The sequence below is a fragment of the Schistocerca americana genome, chromosome X (assembly GCF_021461395.2).
Source record: "Schistocerca americana isolate TAMUIC-IGC-003095 chromosome X, iqSchAmer2.1, whole genome shotgun sequence".
Lineage (NCBI taxonomy): Eukaryota > Metazoa > Arthropoda > Insecta > Orthoptera > Acrididae > Schistocerca > Schistocerca americana.
In genome coordinates this window covers 133,604,880-133,623,786 of record NC_060130.1, presented here as the reverse complement: position 1 = coordinate 133,623,786, position 18,907 = coordinate 133,604,880, and positions in this window count along the sequence as shown.

The window sequence follows — 18,907 nt, the reverse complement described above, 5'->3', positions numbered from 1 at the left end:
AGGGGAGGCAGTGGGATGAAGAGAGTAGGGGCGGCAGCAGGTTCACTAAGAGGCAGGGGACTGGTGGGGCAGGAGATGAAGAGGGAAGACAAGGCAGGAGGGAGTGCAGAGACACTGAAAAGGAGCACAAGAGAGGGAGGGGGAGTAGGAGGGGGAAGCCGCTCAGGAGAAGGGAGGGGGAGGAGAGCCGGAGGGCTAGATGGTGGAAGTTGCGTGGGGAAAGGAGGCAGAGGGTGTGGAGATGGAGACAGAGTGGGACACAACGGTAAAGGTGCGGCAACAGGTTGGGGATGGAGATCAATGTGGCGGCCAACATATAGTGTGCGGATGTGTTCAAGGAAAAAGAGATGGTGGGGGAAGGGGATGAGATCGTAGAGGATGCGCATGGTTGACAGAAAGCGGACGCGGAAAGCGAGGTGGAGCACATGGCGTTCGAGGATTTGGAGGGCTTTATAGAACTGGGGAGGGGCGGAAATCCAAGCTACGCTGACATAACAGAGGATGAGGCAGATCAAGCATTAGTAGATGTGAAGGATGGTGGAAGGATGCAGACCCCACGTCCAGCCGGACAGGAGTTCCTCGAGGCGGAGTCTGTTGTGAGCTTTGTTTTGGATGGTAAGGAGATGGGGAGTCAAGGTGAGGTGGCGGTCAAGGGTGAAGTCAAGGTATTTGAGGGTAGGAGTGAGGTGGATAGGACGGCCATAAATGGTGAGGTGGAAATCGGGGAGACGGAAGGAGCGGGTGGTTGGCCTCTCATGATCGCCTGGGTATTGGAGGGGTTGATACGGAGGAACCACTGGTTGCAGCAAACGGTGAATTGGTCAAGGCGAGGTTGAATGGTAGGATAAAGGGCTAGGAAGGCGGCGTCATCAGCAAACTGAATACGATGAACAGGCGGGGGAGATTTGGGCATATCTTGAGAATGTCCACTCTAGTTCCTGATATTTGAAGGATTCTCTACTGAAAAAATTTTGAGACTGAAAAATTGTTCGAACTTTCTTACTCTTTCGAGCATAGATGAGAGTAATATCTCAAGTAGACACAACAGAAGAATGCACGAGCTGCATCAGACATACAGGGTGGTCTGTTGATCATGACCGGGCCAAATATCTCACGAAATAAACGTCAAACGAAAAAACTACAAAGAACGAAACTTGTCTAGCTTGAAGGAGGAAACCAGATGGCGCTATGGTTGGCTGGCTAGATGGCGCTGCCACAGGTCAAACGGATATCAACTGCGTTTTCTAAAATAGGAACCCCCATTTTTTATTACATATTCGTGTAGTACGTAAAGAAATATGAATGTTTTAGTTGGACCACTTTTTTCGCTTTGTGATAGATGGCGCTGTAATAGTCACAAACATATGGCTCACAATTTTAGGCAAACAGTTGGTAACAGATAGGTTTTTTAAAATTAAAATACAGAACGTAGGTACGTTTGAACATTTTATTTGGGTTGTTCCAATGTGATATATGTACCTTTGTGAACTTATCATTTCTGAGAACGCATGCTGTTACAGCGTGATTACCTGTAAATACCACATTAATGCAATAAATGCTCAACATGATGTCCGTCAACCTCAATGCATTTGGCAATACGTGTAACGACATTCCTCTCAACAGTGAGTAGTTCGCCTTCCGTAATGTTCGCACATGCATTGACAATGCGCTGACGCATGTTGTCAGGCGTTGTCAGTGGATCACGATAGCAAATATCCTTCAACTTTCCCCACAGAAAGAAATCTGGGGACGTCAGATCCAGTGAACGTGAGGGCCATGGTATGGTGCTTCGACGACCAATCCATCTATCATGAAATATGCTATTCAATACCACCTCAACCGCACGTGAGCTATGTGCCGGATATCCATCATGTTGGAAGAACATCGCCATTCTGTCATGCAGTGAAACATCTTGTAGTAACATCGGTAGAACATTACGTAGGAAATCAGCATACATTGCACCATTTAGATTGCCATCGATAAAATGGGAGCCAGTTATCCTTCCTCCCATAATGCCGCACCATACATTAACCCGCCAAGGTCGCCGATGTTCCACTTGTCGCAGCCATCGTGGATTTTCCGTTGCCCAATAGTGCATATTATGCTGGTTTACGTTACCGGTGTTGGTGAATGACGCTTCGTCGCTAAAAATCTGTCATCGTCCCGTAATTTCTCTTGTGCCCAGTGGCAGAACTGTACATGACGTTCAAAGTCGTCGCCACGCAATTCCTGGTGCATAGAAATATTGTACGTGTGCAATCGATGTTGATGTAGCATTCTCAACACCGACGTTTTTGAGATTCCCGATTCTCGCGCAATTTGTCTGCTACTGATGTGCGGATTAGCCGCGACAGCAGCTAAAACACCTACTTGGGCATCATCATTTGTTGCAGGTCGTGGTTGACGATTCACATGTGGCTGAACACTTTCCGTTTCCTTAAATAACGTAACTATCCGGCGAACGGTCCGGACACTTGGATGATGTCGTCCAGGATACCGAGCAGCATACATAGCACACGCCCGTTGGGCATTTTGATCACAATAGCCATACATCAACACGATATCGACCTTTTCCGCAATTGGTAAACGGTCCATTTTAACAAAGGGAATGTATCCCGAAGCAAATACAGTCGGTACTGGCGGAATGTTACGTGATACCACGTACTTACACGTTTGTGACTATTACAGCGCCATTTATCACAAAACGATTAAAGTGGTCCAACTAAAACATTCATATTTCTTTACGTACTACACGAATATGTAATAAAAATGGGGGTTCCTATTTAGAAAAACGCAGTTGATATCCGTTTGACTATGGCAGCGCCATCTAGCGGGCCAGCCATAGTGCCATCTGGTTTCCCCCTTCAAGCTCGACGAGTTTCGTTCTTTGTAGTTTTTTCGTTTGATGCTTATTTCGTGAGACATTTGACCCGGTCACTATCAATGGACCACCCTGTATATCCCTTAGAACTCTAAAATTCTAAGACTGTAAGTAATACATTGACCTTTATATTTTCAATCGACACCTCATTTGCTGTACAAGACTTCGAGCATCATTCAAAGGCGCATCAAATGTTTCTCTGTTCTATTTTATATCTACTTTTAGACAAATCGTTTCACAAAATAAAGCTCTTTTATTCAATTTTTAATTTTCAAGCTTTTTTTCAGAAAGCATGACCTGTATGATGTCATTTGCTTTCCTAGCGTCTAATGTTCGCGAAATGTTCTGAATTTGGTACTTGATTGGAAGGAAGCCTTTATGATAATTGAATATCACTCCGATGCAATTTTTAATCCGCAAAATATCCAGACCTTGGACAGATAAAGATTTTGACGCTCTAACGTCTCCGACTTAAAGTGTTAGTGTGAATCTGGGTTATTTCGGTTTATTCCCCCAAACCACGTCCCCTTTGAACAATTATACATGACTGTGTTTAAAGTGACACACAATATTTTTAGCGGAACGCAATCTGACTTTCAAAAGTCCCTACAAAAGAATGGCCCTGACTAACATTAACCTATACCTTTCACAAATCACTTACCTCACAAAAATCTTCGTTACTCAAGCTACAGCAATACAGCGAGCGCCACTACTGCCAGCTAAATAAAAGACTCAAACTACCGAAGGCACTAACTACTGACATGCATAGTTAGCAAATGAAAGATTTTGATAGAGAACAAACAATGTATTTACCTTACTAGTGTTCAAAAGTCATAATATATATATAGCAGTTCATGACAACCAGTCTTACAAATTTCAAAACTCCGCCATCTCTCTCCCCACATCCACCACTGCTGGCGGCTCACCTCCAACTGCGCAACGCTACGCGCTGTTTACATCCAGCTGCCCAACACTACAATGGCGAGTATTCCAACAATGCCAACCAGCCACAGACTGCACACAGCACAGCCAGTGATTTTCATACAGAGCGCTACGTGGCGTTACAAATAAGAAAACCTAAACAGCCTACTTACAAAGTGTTAGTGTGAATCTGGGTTATTTCGGTTTATTCCCCCAAACCATCTTCCACTTCTTTACGAGGTGACTTACTTGGAATTTGCAGCCACTCTTCTTTACTGGATAGCCAGCTGTTGAAAACCCTCTTGACTTCTTCTCCGTCGAATAACGTTAGGTATAGGAATTTTTAGACTCTTTCTACTTATGAAATAAGTGGACATACAAACTTTGCTTTTCGTCAATTAACGTCGTATTTGACTTTCATACACAATAAAACTCTCACTTTCAGGATAAATATATAACTTCCGGTAAGTCCCTCGTACAGTCGAACGTCAGAAACAAATTAAATTACGGTTAAAAGAAAGCTGTCTTTGATACCATAACTTTTCTTAACATAAATCAGAAAATAAGTCTTGCCTATAGTAAGGTTACGTTAAAAGTTTTCAAGAGTTCTTTTTCAACTGTCTTTGTTTTTATAACAATATTCAATGACACAATAAGCACAGAGCTGCATATAAACTCCATGGTTCTTCCTTACACACTCACTAAAACATCTGTGGATTGCCCAACAGGTACTTGTCGGTGACGTTCGTCCGCCGCCTCTACTTTCTTCGAGCGACTGATTTTAAAGCTGCACACACAAACATCTGACGCACAGTGGGTAGGATTCTACCATCCCGCATTCATATCCAGAATATCGTGTGTTCGAGACGGTAGGAGGCTGATTGGTTCTAGAATTTACACAGAAATTCTCGAATCACTACAACGCCTCATTTGCCTTTCTAGTGTCTGCCGTTCTCGAAATGTTCTAAATTCGGTACTTGGTTCGAAAGAAGTCATTTTAAAAATCAAATATTACACCAAAGCAACTTTTTTTACGGTAAATAGCTACGCCTTGAAGAGAGGAACTTTACCTTCCTGGTGACTTCTGATCGAGATGTACTACATTTAGTGCCTGATTCGAAGGCAGCCTTTGCTAAATATCACAGCAATATAACGTTTTATGCACAAAATAGCTGGACTTTGAAGAGATGAACTCTTTGAGACTTCCGTTACACAGCTACAAGCATATGATCGTGAATTAGACCTCACTTTGTCAATTTGATACCCCCATTTTTCAATTTCCCACTATTTCTTTGACTATAAAAATTCGAATAAAAATCCATTGTGAAATTTTTTCTCAAATCACTAATTAAGTTTTTCTTAATTATCCTGAATACTTTACAGTACATAGATATTTTTCTTTTTACGAAAAGTAGACCTCTTATGGAACATCTCATTTGTCCATTTCACACTCTTCATTTGTCTTTGAAAATTCGGTGAAATATCCATGAGGTAACTTGTAGAGTCTTGTTTTCGCTCCGCTCAAACATATGACCGAAATTGAGTGGTTCAATAGGCAGTCAGGGTTAGTAGTGTGTCACAAGATCGGTACTGCCCAAGAAAGTTTGTCGTGAGAAACAACGTAAGTTGTATAACGTATTTTCAAAAACATAAGATTACCTAAGGTCTGTGAAATTGTTCTGTCTATATACAAAATGAAGCATGTAAATGTAGAGACCGATTGCAGCTACAGTAGCAGAATTTATTCCATTTGCTTATTAACTTTTTACTCTTTGTTCTAGTGAACAGTGTGGCATACACTGATCATATTAAGTGAAACACTTTCGCGGTACTATTACACTGCAAGACAATACATTGCAATTTCATAGAGAAATTATTAGAAAGTCTGGCACGATCAGTTGTGATATATATAGACGAATCAGAATTCATACTTCTACTGCTAAATTACTATCATTTGAAATTTTGTCGTCTTTCTTTTTCACCATTCGTCGCTTCCAACTGCAGAAAGACATTCGCAGTTCAGTTGCTGCGTTTGCCGCGTAATATTTTTGATGCAGATTGTAATCTGACCAAGAGTCAGGCCAGGATAAAATAAAAAGCTGATAGGCTGTTTAGAAACCTTTCACATTCCAGAATTGTGCAGACGGTTATATTAAAAATCTTGACTGTTTGGTGCTTCGCAGCTGTAAGACGTTTATTAAAGGGACGTCTTCTAAACACCATGAGCAGCACTTGCAATGTTTATTTGTCTACCCGATATGCAGTTGTATAACCCATCGTCAGTGGCATATGAGTCAGGGGAAAAAACAACTCGGTTTATATCGATTTTTACAAAATGACAACAGTACATCCATATCATCTACAGGAATACTCTGCTAATCACATTTAAGTGTCTGCCAGAGGGTTCATCAAACCGTCTTCACAATAATTTTCTGTTATTCCACTCGGTCAGCGTCAACAAAATATTTTCGCATTCGGCGGAGAAAGACGGTGATTGAAATTTCGTGAGATGATACCGCCGCAACGAAAAACACCTTTATTTTAATGATGTCCACCCCAAAATCCTGTATCATGTCCGTAACACTTTCTCCCCTATTTCTCGATGATACAAAAGGTGCTACCCTTTTTCCAACTTTCTCGATGTACTCCGTTAACCTTATCTGGTAAAGATCCCACATCGCGCTTCAAAACACGACGGACAAGCGTAGTGTAGGAAGCCTACTCAGTACATTTGTTGCATCTTCGAAGTGTTCTGCCAATAAAAAGCAGTCTTTGGTCCGCTTTCCCCACAACATTTTCTGTGTGTTCTTTCCAATTTAAGTTGCTGGTAACTGTAATTCCTAGGTATTTAGTTGAATACGGTATACGGCCTTTAGGATGTAATTGATTTATCGTGTAACTGAAGTTTATGAAATTGCTTTTAGCACTCATGTGGATGACCCCACACTTTTCGTTATTTAGGGCCAACTGCCAATTTTCGTACCATACAGATAACCATTTTAAATCGTTTACAATTTGTTTCGATCTTCTGATGACTTTAGTACACGGCCGCTGTGGCAGAGCGGTTCTAGGCGCTTCAGTCCGGAACTGTGCGATTGCTACGGTCGCAGGTTCGAATTCTACCTCGGGCATGGATGTGTGTGATGTCCTTAGGTTAGTTAGGTTTAAGTAGTTCTAAGTTCTTGGGGACTGATGACCTCAGTTGTTAAGTCCCATAGTACTCAGAACCTTTTGAACCATTTGAATAATCTGCAAACAACCTAAGATGGCTGCTCAGATTGTCTCCTAAATCTTTAGGTAGATAAGGAACAGCAGAGGGCCTATAACCCTACCTTGGGGAACGCCATAAATCACTTGTTTTACTCGATGACTTTCCGTCAGTTGCTACGAGCTGTGACCTCCCTGACAGGAAATCACAAAACCAGTCGCATAACTGAGACGATATTCCATAAGCACGCAATTTGATTACTAGCCGCTTGTGAGTTACGGTGTCAAAAGCCTATTGGAAATCTAAAAATACTGAATGAATTTGAAATCACGATAGCACTCAACACTTCGTGTGAGTAAAGAGATAGTTGTGTTTCACAAGAACGATGTTTTCTAAACCCGTGTTGACTTTGTATCAGTAGACTGTCCTCTTCGAGGTAATTCGTAATGTTCGAATACAACATATGTTCCAAACTCATGTTGCATATCGACGTTAATGATATGGGACTGCGATTTAGTGGATCACTCCTACTGCTCTTCCTGAATACTGACGTGACATGTGCAATTTCCAGTGCTTGGGTATGGATCTTTCGACGAGCGAGAGGTTGTATATGACTGTTAAGTATGGACTTATTGTATCAGCCCACTCTGAAAGAAGCCTATTTGGTATGCAGTCTGGACAGGTAGACTTTCTTTTGTAAAGTGATTTAAGTTGCTTCACTACTCCGAGGATATCTTCTTCTAAGTTACTCATGTTGGTAGCTGTTCTTGATTCGAATTCTGGAATATTTACTTCGTTTTCTTCAGTGAAGGAATTTCGCAAGGCTGTGTTTAGTAACTGTGGTTCAGCAACGCTGTCATCGATATTATTTCCATTGCTATTGCTCAAAGAGGCATTGATTTTGTCTTTCCGCTAGCATACTTCACATACGACTAAGTTTCGAGACAAAGTTTCGCTGCGAAAGCTATTACAGGTTTCTCGCATTGATGTCTGCGCTGAATTTCGAGATTCTGTAAAAAATTGCCAATTTTGGGGATTTTGCGTGCGTTTCAATTTGGAATGCTTTTTCCGTTGATTCTGCGACAGTATTCGGACATGTTTTGTGTACCATGGTGGAGCAGCTCCGTCGTTTGTTAATTTATTTGGTATAAATTTGTCAACTGCTGTCACTACTACTTCTATGAATTCACTTACATTGTTAATTTGGACGGAATGGAGATTGTCTCTGAGGAGGGTGTCAAGAGAGTTTTTATTTACTTATTTGAATAGCTATACTTATCGTTTATTTTTGGAGTATTTGTGAGTGATGGTATTCAGTGTCGCTACGACAACCCTGTGTTCACCAATCCCTGTATCTATTTTGATACTCGTTTTTAGCTCAAGATAATTTGCTGCTAAGACGCCAAGTGTATTTTTCAAGCTGTTTACTATTCAAGTAGGCTCATGAACAAATTACTCGAAATAATTATCAGAGAATGCGTTTAGCATAATGGCGGATGATGTTTTATGCGTACATCCAAACAACTGTTTTATCTAACATATCGAGGGTGAATCGAAGTTACCGCCAACTATATTTGTATGATTACATTTTTGAAATTAGACTCAAGTTTTCTTTGAACCGTCCAGCAATTGTATCATCTGAGTTCGGAGGTTGGTAAAAGGATCCAATTATTATTTTACTCTGGTTGCCAAGAATAACCCCTACCCAAACTAGATCACAGGAAATATCTAATAATGACAGAAAGTAGACTTATATTTCTACTAATATTATATATACAGTTATCATGTTGTAGAAATCGATGTACATATAGTTCTTTGTCCGTCTGTATCACATGCCAAGCCGGCCAGAGTGGCCGAGCGGTTCTAGGCACTACGGTCTGGAACGGCGCGACCGCTACGGTCGCAGGTTCGAATCCTGCCTCGGGCATGGGTGTGTGTGATGTCCTTAGGTTAGTTAGGTTTAAGTAGTTCTAAGTTCTAGGGGACTGATGACCTCAACAGTTAAGTCCCATAGTGCTCAGAGCTATTTGAACCATTTTTTATCACATGCCACCGAAAACGAGCTAATAATAATATATAACATAATAATAGCAGAAAGCAGAGTTGTGGATAATGATCTCGATAAAGGCGACGAGCAACTCTTCCATTACCGCGAGCTTCGCTATACAGGAGGATCACTTCGGTGTATTCTGCCAATGTGTACTCAATCATGTTATTCTAACACTCGCAGACACGTGAATGAGGCTCGAATCAGATCAGAGAGGTAGGACAGACGTCGAATGACATCAGTCAATCCGACCTAAGCACCCGACGCCGTGACTACACTGTTGCGTTCCTACTTAGCAAACATGTCTTCAAACGGCTGTAGCACGGAAATGGTCCGTTTCCGAACATGGGTTCCGATTCAAAATACTGCCTACTCAGTCCTCTCGACAAGTAATAGAGGTTTGTAACGGGAATTTCTGAGCACCCTGTATTTCTGCCATTATTATATATACAGTTGCCATGTTGTATAAATAGATGTACATAAGTAGTTTGTTCCTTTGTATCAGATGCCACTGACGATGTGTTAGACCACGAATATTGGGTTGGCAATTAAACATTTCAAGTACAGTTCACGGCGTTTTGAAGATGTCCTTTAATAGCTGCTTATGTTTCTCTTTCTGTTAGTATCAATCACTTTTTGCGACAACCAGATCTAGATTGACTATGAAAGTCACAGTAAACCGCACCCATCACTCGTCCTGCATGACGTTCCAGAATCAGACGAGAAATATAGCAGTCATATCTTTTGTATGTGACTAAAACGGAAACCCAAGCGAGATGAGACAGTTTGAGAACTTAACTTCTCACAAACCAGGCTACCATCAAGGGTATTAATCTGCTTATGCAGATAGGGGATGTCTCCGAAACAGGGTCTATTCCATATTATACTTTGGAGCGTCAACCTGTACTTGACGCTACAGGACAGCATCCATTATAAATTGCACGTGTCCCCGATCTACAACTGATCCACAGATCTACCGTCCACACTGCACACTTCTGTTTGTAGCAGAATCCAGAACACATTCTACGCTCAAAATAATATCAACTATGGAATGGTGTTCTCCATGGTAGCTGATATGGGGTCCAGAAATGAACAACTCCCCCTTTTGATACGTTATAGCCTTCGGACTATGTATAGAGGTAACAGATGCATTTGATTTTGCAGATTTTCCCGAATCTTGGTATCAACCAGTCCATAAACTTTTGGAAAAAAAAGTCATGCCCGTTTAAAGAGGCACTGACTTATTTTTTTTATTTTTTTTTAACACAAGCTCTCTTTTATGACACAGTCATAATCGGTTTTGGTCTGCAGAGCATGAACATTTGTTCACCAAATGCCGCCCATAGCACCTCATGATGACTTATGTAGGTCGAAACCGCCTATGACTCGTGATAAAAAAAGTGATTGTCTCAAAATCTAAAAAAAAAACTTTATATTTCTCCATAAACTCATCGTTCCATCTTTGGTTCCATTTTGTAATGGTCTTAAAATACTTTTACAACTGGTAGTAGTTAATAGCAAAATTCCAAATCTGTGTCAATAAAATGACTGAGTGGATCCGAAACTTTAATCACTAAGTACTTTCACTAGTATTCGTGATGCATGTGCTCCATTCACTCTAAAAATCTTTCGTGCAAGTTTTTGTCCTGTAGCCAATTACAAGACTAACTTCTTACTTCGCATTCAAGTGAGTGATCAGTATATGATAATCTGCCCAATGAATTAAGACCCCAAGAAGCACAAACCTAACGAAACCGAATGAAAAGTTTGGTTTCGCTTACAGCGTACACGACTTACCAGACACACACAACCAGTTGAAATGAGCATATCAAGCCGACAAATAACAGTTCTGGTAACTTGTGTTACTCGTGGAGGGACATTGCACTCAGTATGCGTGGAATTACTCGCACACAATTCATGACATTGTAGGGAAGTGGACGGACGGTGATGACATATTGTTTTACACATTCGGGTGCAGAAAAGGCATAAATGAAGGCCTTTGTATCTGTCGGAAACGGAAATACAATTACACGTCAGCAGCAATGTGATTACATGTGCTTTCACTGCCATTAGGCGTCTGATAATGAGGTTATCTTTGAAATACCAATTAACATCTGCATTCAGTTGAATGATTTTCCTCTTCTCTCCATAAAAATATTACACATTAAATCGTCTTTATACGCGTATTTAAGCTTGTACGTAAGGCCTTACAGGGCTTGCGTTTCAAATTACAATCAGACTAAGCCCAGTTGAACAAACCACGTGTCAAATTGCACATACAATTATTATCCTCCACTGAGTAGATTACGCAAAAAATGAACGTAAAGTGATCAATTAACGGCTTCCCCTGAACATCTGTCCTTCAATAACGGGACAATACTTGCTCATTGGCGCAATTTTTCCAGTATTATTTATCTGTCAATTTTACTGGAGGCAATTAAGTTGCGCCTTATTTTCGGTCCACAAACATCAGGCAGAAGTACTCGCTGCACTGCGTGGTATAGCTTCTATACGTGTTGTACGGCATCTTTTATGCTCTCTTATTTTCTTATTATAACTGATAACACAGCAGTATCACAAATTAAATTCTCAAATGGCTTTTGACGCAGTGGTTAAAGCACGGAGTTCCCATTCCGGAGTAGTTTCTCGCGATCCTAAAATTGCTTAAGAAGTATCCCGGATGGCCTCTTTGAAAACAGACACTGCCGATGTCTTTTCTTTTACTTGCCACATTGGAGATGGGAGACAATCGTCGTCCCCGTGAAGACTGAGGTCTTCTGTTGTTATAAGTGACTTACAAAACATAAACTTTAAAGTTTTTTTTTCATAGATAGGCAGACAGTTAATAATATGCAGTTACATTAAAACTTGTGCGGCGCTGATAGACCCAGAAAAGAACTGATGGATTGTTCACTTAGGTGTATATGCCACTCGTGTTCGATGTTCTTCTTGCTATTGAGTACACATCTTGATCCAGAACTATTTAAGCAGCTCAAGGAGTTTGTGTTCTGTAGACCGCTACTGAAGGATCTGTGGTGGAAACAGATGAATTTCCTAAAAGAATGTTTGCAATTTCCTATTTCACTCCTTGAAAAAGACAGTAGGTTGTTCAACATTTGGAAAAAAGCACATCTATCGACAACATATCACGTCCCATTCAGAATATTGGTATTATTGCAATGTAAAGCTCGCTTTACACAGATATCCCATAACTAAGATCCAGCAAATTGGCCTTTGGGGTTTTCAGTATTCACGCTTTTCCCCCTTACACCAAGAGTCACAATTAATTTATAAGTTTGGACCAGATACCGTCGCTCATATTAGATATAATGGAGATTTTACGAATGACTGGAAAACATTTCCTTCCATGTGAGGTTCTCATTGCGTTCAGTGAGCTCATGAATCACTAAGACGGATACTATCCTTATGGGTTCTTCTTTTTAACTGGTTTGCATCACTGTTTAAATAGTCAATACCGTGAATTCGCTGTCCCTTTACTTATAATCTTTGTATTTTGCGGGGCACCGTTCATAACACTGTGGCTGTTGTGATTTCGATAAAATTGGCTTATAATGTGGTTTACTCCCTTTGAGCTTTCAGTTTCTTACCATTTTTGCAACAATAGTATCATCGCTACCTGCCAGGAGGCCTTTTCATGATGGTGAAGGAGGAATTCGCAACGAAACGGACTGCCGGTGGTACAAAGTGAAAGAGTCTTAAGAGTTTCCGGAAGGAGTGTGAGGATAATGAATGTTCAAATGCTTCTGAGTTAGCTTTTATTTATGTATTTTATTATGACTGTTTAAACTGTAACAGCATGTCGGAGGCTAAAGAGAATTGATAGATTTCGCTCTTAAAGCACATTCGTGGAATATGATAAGGAAGTTTTAGTGAGACATTACGTGTTTTGCTCAAGTATTTTATAGCTTCTTTCTTTTTAGAACTTCTGTCACTCTCCGGCTAGGCAAAAACGTTTTTTATCATACTTCCCACCCTTCTTTGCCTAGGCACGGAGTCTCCCGTTAGTCCGGCAAAACATGAAACCTACACAGTTGAAAGTATGCATATATATTCCGTATAAGTGTTCTTATGGTTGAGAAGGTGTAGTTCTCCTGTATCCTACTAATAAATCAAAATCTACCTATGATATTATGTCATCTTTTTAGTTTCGATCAGCACCATTATTCCCCGGTATTTATTTGAGGTGGTGTTGTAGCTCATTAATTGTGTAATCCAAGGACACAACCGTTTTACATAATGATATATTGTGCAGATCTGGCTGCATATTGCTAGAATTTTTTCCGAAAAACACTTTCTTGTACATAACCGCGACAGAAATGAAAAATATGAGACAGCAACTAATACCATCTGCCAAATCATTAACATTTAATGTAAACGGTATTGAATCTACCATACTCCCTTAGGTACATCAGAAATTAATGTATGTGGAACAAATTTCAAGCACACAAACATAATGTCAATATGTTCTTAACCCACTCGCAAATGCGACCATATTTCTTTGTTGGTTTCGGTGTTTTGCGGATGCGGGAATTTTTCTAAAGCCAAAAAAAAAAAAAAAAAAAAAATCATATCGGGTTCTCCGTGGCTGTTTCAACACCATGTTTGAAGAGAACAAGTTGGTTTTCGCATAATCTACTATCTGAATCCCTTGCGGTTTGCCTAGAGTAGGTCATTTTCTTGCAGATAGTTATATAGGACGGACGCTCCATTTCTGTGGCCAATTTGAGTTGCATGGCCCGCATCTCGTGGTCGTGCGGTAACGTTCTCGCTTCCCACGCCCGGGATCCCGGGTTCGATTCCCGGCGGGGTCAGGGATTTTCTCTGCCTCGTGATGGCTGGGTGTTGTGTGCTGTCCTTAGGTTAGTTAGGTTTAAGTAGTTCTAAGTTCTAGGGGACTGATGACCGTAGCAGTTAAGTCCCATAGTGCTCAGAGCCATTTGAACCATTTATTTGAGTTGCATGTTTGTCGTAGGAGACTCAACTGAGAGGTTACCTGTAGTCTTTTTTGTAGCCTTCGCAGACTGTGCTCTTGCCTAGTCAGCGGAAATAGTAGTATATCCACGGGGTATGCAGTGGGCTATTCTGACATGTCAAACTGATTCATTTGTCAGTTCCGCACAGAACTTGACACCTATTCATTTGTGACCTGGGGACTTGAGCCTTAGCTATTTCAGACGCTTTTCAGTATCAATGGTTTTGATTTCTGTATAATTCATCTTGTCAATGGGACGGTGATTAAGTACTGATTGTATTCCTGGAATTACCTTTGTGAAGGAACGTCTGAAAATTTCGGGTTTTTATGTTGCTGTTATTTGTTATTTTCGTGATATCTGTACGTGCGTGTTTTATTCACAGTCTGAAGAAAATTTCTTACGGTCTTCATATCGGCCCTGCCATTGTCTTTCGCGTCTAAAATAAACATTTCTTGTTTTGTCTTATTACTATCCACTTGCATTATATTCACAAGTCCACCGAATCAGTCCACGAGACGCCTCCAATGTGCTGACACGATCTCGCTGAGTCGCAGGAGAGCAGTATCACAGCAAGAAGATACTATTATTCTTATTGCTCCTATTACTAAACGTGTCAGCATATTAGACGTCACTTCTTGGACTGATTCGGAGGACTTGTGTATATAATACAACTGTACAGTAACACGACAGAAACAAGAATTGTTTAATTCAGACAAAAGGTAGAACTCTGACAGTGTATCCGAGATTGACAAAAAAAAAAAAAAATGTTTGTGCCCCTGTATTTAGCCCCTTTCTTTTCAGAGCGGAAATGTCAATTGGTCTTTTTTTCGGTAAAATTTGTAGCAAAGTATTTTCAACAGGGAGTTTCGAGACACACATAATTATATTATATATCACAGACAACATCGACCTCCTCTTTAAAGAGATACTATCCGGCGATAAATGCTTTCAAAACGAACGAGTGAGGACAAAATAGAACTCCTTTCACAGGTGGAACACCTAGAGCCAACAATGGATCAAATCCAAGGCTAATACCAAGTTATTATTGAGATTTTTCCCCCTTGGAAGGTAACCGTTCTGTACCAGAGTAGTCCTGTGGAACGGCTTGCCATGCCATTTCCATCTGGCGCCTCAGTTGGACCAGCGTTCGTGCTGGACGTGCAGACCGCGTGAGACGACGCTTCATCCAGTCCCAAACATGCTCAATGGGGGACAGATCCGGAGATCTTGCTGGCCAGGCTAGTTGACTTACACCTTCTAGAGCACGTTGGGTGGCACGGGATACATGCGGACGTGCATTGTCCTGTTGGAACAGCAAGTTCCCTTGCCGGTCTAGGAATGGTAGAACGATGGGTTCGATGACGGTTATGATGTACCGTGCACTATTCAGTGTCCCCTCGACGATCACCAGTGGTGTACGGCCAGTGTAGGAGATCGCTCCCCACACCATGATGCCGGGTGTTGGCCCTGTGTGCCTCGGTCGTATGCAGTCCTGATTGTGGCGCTCACCTGCACGGCGCCAAACACGCATACGACCATCATTGGCACCAAGGCAGAAGCGACTCTCATCGCTGAAGACGACACGTCTCCATTCGTCCCTCCATTCACGCCTGTCGCGACACCACTGGAGGCGGGCTGCACGATGTTGGGGCGTGAGCGGAAGACGGCCTAACGGTGTGCGGGACCGTAGCCCAGCTTCATGGAGACGGTTGCGAATGGTCCTCGCCGATACCCCAGGAGCAACAGTGTCCCTAATTTGCTGGGAAGTGGCGGTGCGGTCCCCTACGGCACTGCGTAGGATCCTACGGTCTTGGCGTGCATCCGTGCGTCGCTGCGGTCCGGTCCCAGGTCGACGGGCACGTGCACCTTCCGCCGACCACTGGCGACAACATCGATGTACTGTGGAGACCTCACGCCCCACGTGTTGAGCAATTCGGCGGTACGTCCACCCGGCATCCCGCATGCCCACTATACGCCCTCGCTCAAAGTCCGTCAACTGCACATACGGTTCACGTCCACGCTGTCGCGGCGTGCTACCAGTGTTAAAGACTGCGATGGAGCTCCGTATGCCACGGCAAACTGGCTGACACTGACGGCGGCGGTGCACAAATGCTGCGCAGCTAGCGCCATTCGACGGCCAACACCGCGGTTCCTGGTGTGTCCGCTGTGCCGTGCGTGTGATCATTGCTTGTACAGCCCTCTCGCAGTGTCCGGAGCAAGTATGGTGGGTCTGACACACCGGTGTCAATGTGTTCTTTTTTCCATTTCCAGGAGTGTATTTAGACTGGTTTCTCCATTTAAAATGAGTGGATAGTTAAGATACTTCAATTCATTATCATGTAAAATCATTCTTACTTTTAGAAATACCTACTTACATATAACCACAGTGCTCTGATTTGTTCATTTACTGTTTCACCAGACCAATATGCAGAATCATTTTAGAATTCACTGTGAAAGAAACGCACATGAAGTCAGTTTAAGCCGACAAAAAATGGATGATGTCTATAATACATTTGAAGTCATACAATTAATTAGTTTAAATCTGTTACACTTCCGGCGATTACGCGTTAATCAATCGTTTTAGCTCAGTAAGAACGATCTAGAACATTTTAGTTCGTAATATTTCGTTTTACCGATGGAAGCTTGATATATATTTTCTGCTTCAGAATAGGAAAACATGACAATATTCACACGATGTACCTTCCGCCATCCACTGCACCGTGGCTTACAGAGTGTTTATGTAAATGCAGATGTAGAACATTATCTCTTAATGAGCTTTATTAAGCTTGTACTGTGGAAACCGCTAAAAATATAGATGTAGATATACACCTAAATCCGGGTCTTCTAAATATCTGTTGGAACACTCACTCAGTGATTCATATTCCATTCCGACTGCTGTTGCTGATGGGATTGTTGTTGCTGACGAGACTGGCTCTGAGCACTATGGGGCTTAACATCTGAGGTCATCAGTCCCTTTGAACTTAGAACTACTTAAACCTAACTAACCTAAGGACATCACACACATCCATGCCCCAGGCAGGATTCGAGCCTGCGACCTTAGCGGTCACGCGGTTCCAGACTGAAGCTCCTAGAACCGCACGGCCACACCGGCCGTCCTTGACGAGACTAAGACAGTTTTAAGATATTTTAAAAAAATTATATAATGGAAGGCAACGTCGTTGCCGTATTGTAAACGATTAAGCAATAACGTGTTACAGCATTACCGCAGACTGTTTTGTGACGGATTCCTAAGGGCTATCAGATTTTTTAAGCTGTCGAGAGCACTGAATAAGAAGCACTAAGTAAATTTTAAAAGGATAGAGGAATGAATGGAAAGTGCCCTACTAAAAAATACATCCCAGTATTTTCCTTTTCTGTCTTAGGTAACGACTGAAACCATACATACGTATGACTAGATTGAGATTTGAATCCCATTGCCCCTGTCTAAACCATAGCGCCATCTCAGTTGGTAATTATGTTGATGGCTATGTTATCTACGCATTGCACTTGTAAAGTTGTGCGAATTACAACTGACAAGAGCAATATTGTTTGAAACCTACTTTAGTTAGTCCTATACTAGAACAATGGAGACTTGAAAATTCATCGTAAGCACCGCATTTTCTAGGTTGCGTCAATTAAAACAACTTGACTTCATCCCTGTAACATGATCATGCTTGAGTCCGTCATTGAACAAAATGATTCCATGCGTTTTGTACTGAGCAAAATCCATCTGTAGAAACAACGTTTCCAGAGCAAAGGTTGAAATTTCATCCCAGCAGTCACCTCCCTAATGGGGCATGCTGCCTCCTCGTGACAATGGTTCTGCAAGGATACTCCAGCTTAATGGTACACGACTCCCTAATGGAAGATAGCTGCTCTCCCGTCTCTAAATGTGAAGAACGTAAGACGAGCGACATTTTAACCGGAGCTAAAAAGGCTTAAGAGAATACGAAGAGCTACGCTGTCTCTAGTGTTTTACTTCTGTGAACGCTCTTTCAAATATAGCTATGAAATGATTCACTTACCGTTATTATTATGCACGTTACTTAGCCTGTCTCTGCTCTCGATTGCGATAACTTTCATGCAATTCCAACCGCTGACTTGTAGGAGTACGACTTCTTAATCGTTTCCTTACGTCAGACAGAGAAAGCGACTAATAAAAGTTGAGAATTAAATTTAGACCTTCACCTTTTACAATTTCGCCATAGTTCCAAACAAATAACATTTACACCTACCGCTAATTTGTTGTTCCGACCGCATCTGCTTCTTATTATAATATCTACACGTTAGTCATACTATTCGCTAATCTGAAGGAAAAACTGTATGAAACAGTTACATAGCTGCTATGAAATATGTAGACCAGACATACCCACAATTAAAAATAATTATTGCAGATATTGCCAATTCTCTTATAATTGAACATTTCAGAAGTTCATACACAAATTTTTCATGAATTTGAAGTGACATGATAATTCTGTGACTAAATACTGTTATTTATTTTCTAAATATGAGTAACAGACCAATATTACCTAATAAAACATGACATCACAATGGCCTCTGTACGCTAATGACTTAATACCAGAAAATTCATTTCATGCTTCTCAAACTTTGACCTCTGTTCTGTTTGAGCGGAATTGTGTGTGGATTTCGTTCATTACTGCCCCCGAGAAATAACTGTACTCAAATACTTTCGTTAGGAAGATGCAGCATAAAGTTTCATATCAGATTGTTGCTTTCTGTAAGATATTCCTCACTGCTTATTACGATCTGTTTTACGTGGCATTACATATTAAGAACTTTTGCTTTTTCGCATGTTCAAATGTGTGTGAAATCTTATGGGACTTAACTGCTAAGGT